This window comes from Prionailurus viverrinus, chromosome D1 (genome assembly GCF_022837055.1).
Source record: "Prionailurus viverrinus isolate Anna chromosome D1, UM_Priviv_1.0, whole genome shotgun sequence".
NCBI lineage: Eukaryota > Metazoa > Chordata > Mammalia > Carnivora > Felidae > Prionailurus > Prionailurus viverrinus.
The window spans coordinates 60,166,599-60,173,691 of record NC_062570.1 but is presented as its reverse complement, the minus strand read 5'-3'; the positions used below and the strand labels follow the sequence as shown (position 1 = coordinate 60,173,691).

General features: G+C 41.1%; 1 protein-coding gene across 7 annotated transcripts in view; it reads left to right on the top strand.

Annotated features, from left to right (window-relative positions):
• Window positions 1-9: 9 nt before the first annotated feature.
• The window catches only part of NUP98 (nucleoporin 98 and 96 precursor), a 119,733-nt gene continuing 112,649 nt past the window's right edge, over window positions 10-7,093 (top strand). For all 7 annotated transcript variants that reach the window (XM_047824239.1, XM_047824242.1, XM_047824238.1 and 4 more), the window contains exon 1: window positions 10-364. The gene's annotated coding sequence lies outside the window, so the exon portion shown is untranslated. The remainder of the gene's footprint in view (window positions 365-7,093) is intronic.

Below are 7,093 nucleotides of genomic sequence, written 5' to 3'. Positions count from 1 at the left end.
TCCCCGCTCCTCCCCGTAACTCCTCTGTCCCTCCTCTTCCCCCTCTCCTTTTCTCCCGAAGACCGCCCTCACGTTCGGTTTCAAAAGACTCGTTGCCCAATGAATAACAGGGCGGGCCTAGAGTGGCGGCGGCTTCTGCCAATGCTCAGACAGCGAGGGCGGAGCGTCGGGAGCGAGCCTCTGACGGCGGGCGGCGTGTGACGCAGTCGGGCCCTCTGCGCGCTGCGCCCGAAGCGGCGGTCGGTGGCGGTGGTGGTAGCGGCGGCGACGGTTTCGTGGCGGCCGCGCGCTGCTCTCTGAGCGGCGGGTGGTGGACGGGTCTAGGCCTTCACTCCTGACACCTCCCTTCCCCCACCGCACCGCGGTAAGTCGGGAGCCGGGGCGGTGGCGGCCCGGGACCGACAGGCTCCTCCTCTCCTCAGGGCGGGCGGGTGCGCGGGGCGTCCCAGGCCTCCTCACCGAAGTCTCGCGCCCCGGCGCGCACCTACTGCCCTGAGGGAGGGGGCGGGGCCCGCGACCCTGCGGCCCCAAGGCCGGGCTCCTCAGGCGCTGGGAGGGAATCGGTATCGGTGGAGTATGGGCCCCGGGGTCTCTAGTTGCAGCCTGCGCTGTAGGAGCGTCCGTGTATCTGGTGGTACTCATTCATTTGCCTGGCTGTGATTAGGTGGGCGGGCCCTTTGCGGGGGCCGCGTCTTAACTCCCTGACTAGGGTCTCCCCAGCACTTTCTTGACCGTAGTGTGGGATGGGCTTCAATTTGTCTTGGCTACTTCACGGCTTGCCAAGGTTTGCCCGAGGTTTAGGGTGGGTGGGTCAGGAGTTTGTTAGCTTTTTAAAACAATATCTGAGAATTAAGGTCGGTTTAGTGGAGTAAAAGGTTATTTTTTTTGCCCTCCCACGTGTTCTTTGTAAAACTAGATGAGAAAGATGGGATATCTGGATTACTGTAGCCGGAAGGACCTTAGAAATTAAGCCAGTCCTCCTACGGTACGTCACTAGCAAGTTTTATAGATGGAGAAACTGAGGCCCAGAGAAGGGACGGGATTAGTGAATACCAGATCTGACTCAGTCTAGAAAATATTCTCGTGTATCACCCTCCTTGGGTGTTCCAGCCTCCCATTATTGGCGGCAGGGGTGGGGGGGCATTCGGTAGTTGGCAGCAGTCTTCAGTAGCGTTTCCGTTCTGGTTGCTACCAGGTCTGTTCATAGTAAGGCAGAAGCTTCATATGCGGTACCCTAACCTAAACTATGAGAACTCAAAAGTTGGTTAAAGAATGTCAATGATGTAACGTATTGGAAACGAATCGATAAGACTACATACATGTCTTTGGCTAGCTTCCTGTTTCAAATCTGAAATTTTTATTTGTATCAGCTGCTGGGGACTCAGAAGAGAGTCCAGTTAATGACTCACAGAAGCATTGGAATAGAAAGCAAGAAATATAGACAAGGCTTAGAAAGAGAGGCAGCAGTTATTTTGTAGTTCTGGTACCTCGGAACTCATGGTTCCTTTCTGGTACAGAATTCAAAGTATTGTAGTAGAGTAAGATGAGAAAATGAAACTGTGTTCGGAAGAGGAAACTAACTGGAAGAAAGAAAAGAGCAGTGATCATGATCTCTGACAGTCTTATAAATTCAGAAAAGTGCTGGTTAACTGGGTGACAGATGGTATGTTTACTTGGAGGAAGAAGTTAGCATATTAAAAAAAAAAACAACGTGGACAAATTGGAGGTACTGGGAAATACTTTGATAGAATTATTTTTTGACTCTTCATTAAGATTGGATGAAATTGAATTGAAAGTTGCCACTTTGGTCTATTTACATTGGTCAGATCATCACTTTGCTCTTGTTTAGATGACGAAGCAAAAACAAAACTAGTGCATAAGAGCAGAGGAGTAGTAGTTTAAACACTGAGATGTGAACCGTGTATTTTCTGTGACATTTTCTCAGTTCAAGCGTCACCCTCTTCTGGGAAGCCTTTCCTGGCATTCTGTCTCCTGTAAGCTTCCCTAACACTTATTTGATACTTCTATTTATAGCACAAATCATTTTGTATTTTAGCTGTTTATCTTATTTAGACTGTGGTAAATATTTTTGTCTTTGTATTCAAGTTGCTTGGCACATAGTAGGCCAAGTAGTTTTTCCTTGAAGGGATAAACAAATATGGAGCAGTTAAACCTAAAAATAGTCTATAAACAGACTGAGTATATGTGTGCTCCTGAAATATGGGGCCTAGATAAGACGACCCATACTGTTCGTATGTTACATGGTACTTTGGTATCTGACTTCATTCATGTCTACTAGCTCATAGATAGTTAAGAGCAAATAGAACTTTTAGGGAACTAAATTTACGGCTTGGAAGAAATTGGGTTTTTTTTTTGTGATATTGTGATATTTTTATTGTAGTAATAAACCTAGGAAGTAAGGGATAGTAGTTCTGATGTTTAATTTCCAATAGAGAGCACATTGTATTACATAGAGCATTGTAATTATGCAATTTGTTGAAAGGTTAGAAAGAAATTAATTTAACAATATAAATATTAGAGGCAAGGCATGTAAACAACGGTTTTTGAGAATTTAGTGCATTTCTTTGGGTTTGGAATTGAACCTAAGTATTTGGCATCACATGTCTCTAGAGACGATTTTTCATCCTGAACACTGTTGAAATTTTGGGCCAGATAATTCTTTTTGTCTGGGAGCTGTGTTGTGTATTGGTGGATAGTTAGCAGCATTCCCCACCTCTACCCATTAGATATCCATAATACCCCCTCCCCAAGTTGTAACAATTAAGAAGGTTTCTAAACATTGTTAGATGTCCACTGGGAAGCAAAATTGCCTGGATTGGGAGATCACTGCTCTTGAGAATACATTACCAATATTTCAGTAAAGTCATACCTTTATCTTACCTGGTGTATGCTTGTAAAGTCAGCTGTACAGATGCTTACATTTTGTCAAACTGTCCTTGAAAAACCCTTAAATTGTCAAAATCTGGTATCCGACAGCTGAAAAGCTGAGAGTCCTAGAGTGACTTTCTTTAGTTTCCTTTATTTCCATGGTAGCCTCCCTTTCTCTGGGATAGAAATCAAAGTCTTTTTGAAAGGGGATAGGCCATTGGGTAAATAAAGCAATATCTAGTTCTCTTTTGGGGGAAGAGAGCAAAAGAGCTTGTAGTTGAATTGATGCGATTAAATGTGATGCTGTGGGATTCCATTATCTTTCATATTACTGATAACATTTGATGTCATATGAATATGCATTGATCAGAAGTCTTGTTCTTTTGTACTGACACTGAATTGTCATATTGAAGAGTTTGTACTTAAAGTGTAATGCAGTTTTGTAGTAGAGAAATGAAAATTATTTCTTAAAATATAGCTCTAATTACCTAAGTCTGATACTAAGAGTGAGTTTAAGCTGGTGAGTAGTAGTGTAAATTGGAAGATGTCAAACTGGAATCTGGCAAATGAATTAGAAGGAGGCTGTAGGAATATTCTAGTACAGCAGTTCTCAAAATTTGAGGTCTTTGGACTCCTTTATACTTCTAAAAATTATTGACTACGCCAGAGAGCCTTTGTTTATATGGGTTATATCTACTCTTATTTACTGTACTAGAAAATTAAAATTAAAAAAAATTTTTTTTAAATATTTATTTATTTTTGAGAGAGAGAGACAAAGAGACAGAGAGACAGGGTGAGCGGGGAAGGGACAGAGGGAGAGGGAGACACAGAATACGAAGCAGGCTCCAGGCTCTGAGCTGTCAGCACAGAGCCTGACACTGGGCCTGAACTCCCGAGCTGTGAGATCATGACCTGAGCCAAAGTTGGACGCATAACCGACTGAGTTACCCAGGTACCCCATAGAAACTAAAAGTTTTAAAGATTTATTGACTTAAAGAAATAATCTCATTTTTTAACAATTTCATTTAAAAAATGAACCCCAAGAGTGGGGTTTTATATGTTTGTAAATCTCTTTCATGTCAGGCTTAATAGATGACCACTGGATTTGCAGATCTTTTGCATTAGATAGTTGATAAGTTGTTTTGGTTGAAGTATGTTAAGAAAATCCTGCCTCATACAGAAAAGGGTGGGAAAGGGAGGAATGTTTTAATAACCTTTTCAAGTAATTGTAGGTATTCTCCTTTGACACTATACTTAACACGTTTCTAAAGATTTGTTGCAATATGGAATCTGAAACCATATTATTGAACTTTTGTACAGTGTTACATTAAAATTCATTGGTCTGTCTTGTACTTTGAATGTTTACCATGCATGATTTTATGACTTCATACATTGATCATTTAGAAATTATTGGTTCACTGGGTTATGTACCTCTTCCAAATGTTGACAAATTTAATTACACAGTTGTTAACATTTCCACCCATCTCATCAGCTAAGTCTTTTAAGAATTGGGAAGTTGGCAAGCTCATAGTTGTAGACATAATTCTAATTTTTTGTTTCAAGTCTGAGTAACCATAGTTTATCGTTTATTCTCGGAAGTAAAAATGGTGTTTCATGAAAAAATCAGCTGGTTCAGCTTTCTACTCAGGTAATCACACAAGTGTTTTTCTTTGAGATAGCCCTTGTGTTTCCATTTACAAGAAGTGCTTTTGAGTATTTCCCATTTCATCTCAAAGAATAATCACGGAGTATTAAAAAGATGTGAGACACTTGGGTGGCTCAGTTGGTTAAGCATCTGACTTCATCTTTAGGTCATGATCTTGTGGTCCATGAGTTCCAACCCCGAGTCGGGCTCTGTGCTGACAGAGGAGCCTGGAGCCTCCTTCAGATTCTGTGTCTCTCTCTGCCTCTTCCCTGCTCGTGCTCTGTCTCTCTCTCAAAAATAAACATTAAAAAAAAGAAAAAAAAATCCGACTCTTGATTTCGGCTCATGTCATGAATTTGAGATTTGTGGGATCTGGAGCCTGCTTGGATTATGTCTCTCCATCTCTCTCCACCCCTCCCTCACTCATTCCCACACTCTTTCTCAAAATAAATAAACATTTTTTAAAAAGATGTATGCCGAAATATCAAGAATTAATACAATCAGTTTTTACTGCTTCATCAAAGGCATTCAAGTGAAAGTGGATTTTTTTTGTGTGCTGTAAGTGGGTGGCAGTGAAGAATTTAGTGACTATTTTAGAGCTTGGGTCATTGTCCTGATTCATGCTCAGGTTCCAGCACGAAATAGCAGGTTTGTTTTAAATATTTTTTTCAATGTTTACTTATTTTTGAGGGGGGAGTGGAGAGAGAGAGACAGAGCACAAGCAGGGGAGGGGCACAGAGAGAGGGAGACCCACAGAATCTGAAGCAGGCTCCAGGCTCTGAGCTGTCAGCACAGAGCCTGACGCGGGGCTCAAACCACAAACCACAAGATCATGACCTGAGCTGAAGTGAGATGCTTAACTGCTTAACTGACTGAGCCACCCAGGTGCCCCGGTTCCAGCAGTTTTATATATCATTGGTTTTGCAACTCAGTGCTGAGGTTAGTACAGTTTAAAAAAAGAAAGTTAATGTTTTAGTATTATTATGAAAATAGTTTTGACTTCGTGGACATCCTCGAAGAGGTCTCAGAGACTTTTAGGGGCCTTCAGACCTCACTTTCAGAACCATTAATCTACATTTGCAACAACATGGATGGAACTAGAGTATATTATGCTAAGTGAAATTAGAGAAAGACAAATATCATATGACTTCACTCATATATGGAATTTAAGATACAAAACAGATGAACATAAGGGAAGGGAAGCAAAATTAATATAAAAACAGGGAGGAGGACAAAACAGACTCTAAAGTACAGAGAACAAACTGAGGGTGGCTGGAGGGGTTGTGGGGTGGGGGATGGGCTAAATGGGCAAGGGGCATTAAGGAGGGCACTTGTTGGGATGAGCACTGGGTGTTACACATGGGGGATGAATCACTGAATTCTACTCCTGAAATCATTATTGCAATATATGCTAACTAATTTGGATGTAAATTAAAAAAAAAAAAAAGAACCACTAATCTAGAAAGGACAATGATTTTTCACACTGGTTCCTACAGCCCTAAGCTTCTTTGAGAGGGCTCAGCTAGTAGGGTTCTACTGTACCTATTCTTTACTTCAGCTAGAGCAGCTTCTCCTTATGTCTGTTTTATGTACTGGGTTCCATAGCTAAAAATACTTAAAAGCCACTAATCAAAGGAAGAAAGAACTGAGTGAATTAGAACTTTTTCAGGAAGGGAACAGTTCATCCTCCATGAATGCATTTTGCAGTTAGTAATTGCTTCATACCTTGCTTCCACATGCTGCTTTGACACAGATTTCTGATATCTACACACCTAACCCTTGTTGGTGGATTAAGCTTCTTAGGAAGAAATAGGTGAATGGATTTGTAGATTAAAGGTGTCCTGTTGGGAATAAGACTAAGGATAAGGATGTGAGTTGAGTGGAAGAGAGTGAGTGATCAGAGTGACCTCTGTGTGTGTGTGTTGTGTGTGGAGGGGGTGTTTGTTTTTGTTGTTTACAGTGATATTTTATGGTTGTATTAAATGGTCAGTAGGTGACAGTGAAGTATTGGGAAATCATTTTATGTGTGGTTTTTTAACGAGGCATTGAGCAGTCAAGGCTTAGAGGGAGGGGAAATTAATTTACACTTTAAGAATATTGTAAAATATATTTTGAAAAGCTAAAGAAAAACCTGCTTTTGGGGCCTCTGGCTGGTTCAGTCACTGGAGCACGTCTCTTTTGGGGTTATAAGTTCAAGTCTCATTTTGGGTGTAGCGATTACTTAAAAAAAAAAAAAAAACCCTACCTTTGAGGCACTCTAGTTTGAGACCTTTTTGTCCTTTAGTGTAGGCCAGATAATCCCTATTGTTTAATTGTAGAAATTGAGGTCTAAGAGGTTGAATATTATGACAAATACAGTTACACAGTAGCAAGTGGCAGGGTGGTTTAAATTCCTTTTTTAACTTTAAATTTTGAATTAATTTTAGATTTACAGAAAATTGCAAAGATAGTAGGTGGCGGAGAGTTTTAAATACAGATTTGTCTCACTCCAAAGCTAATGTACTCTTCACTACTTTATAAAATGAACGTTATGTTAAAAGGATGAAAAATGGTGCTCAG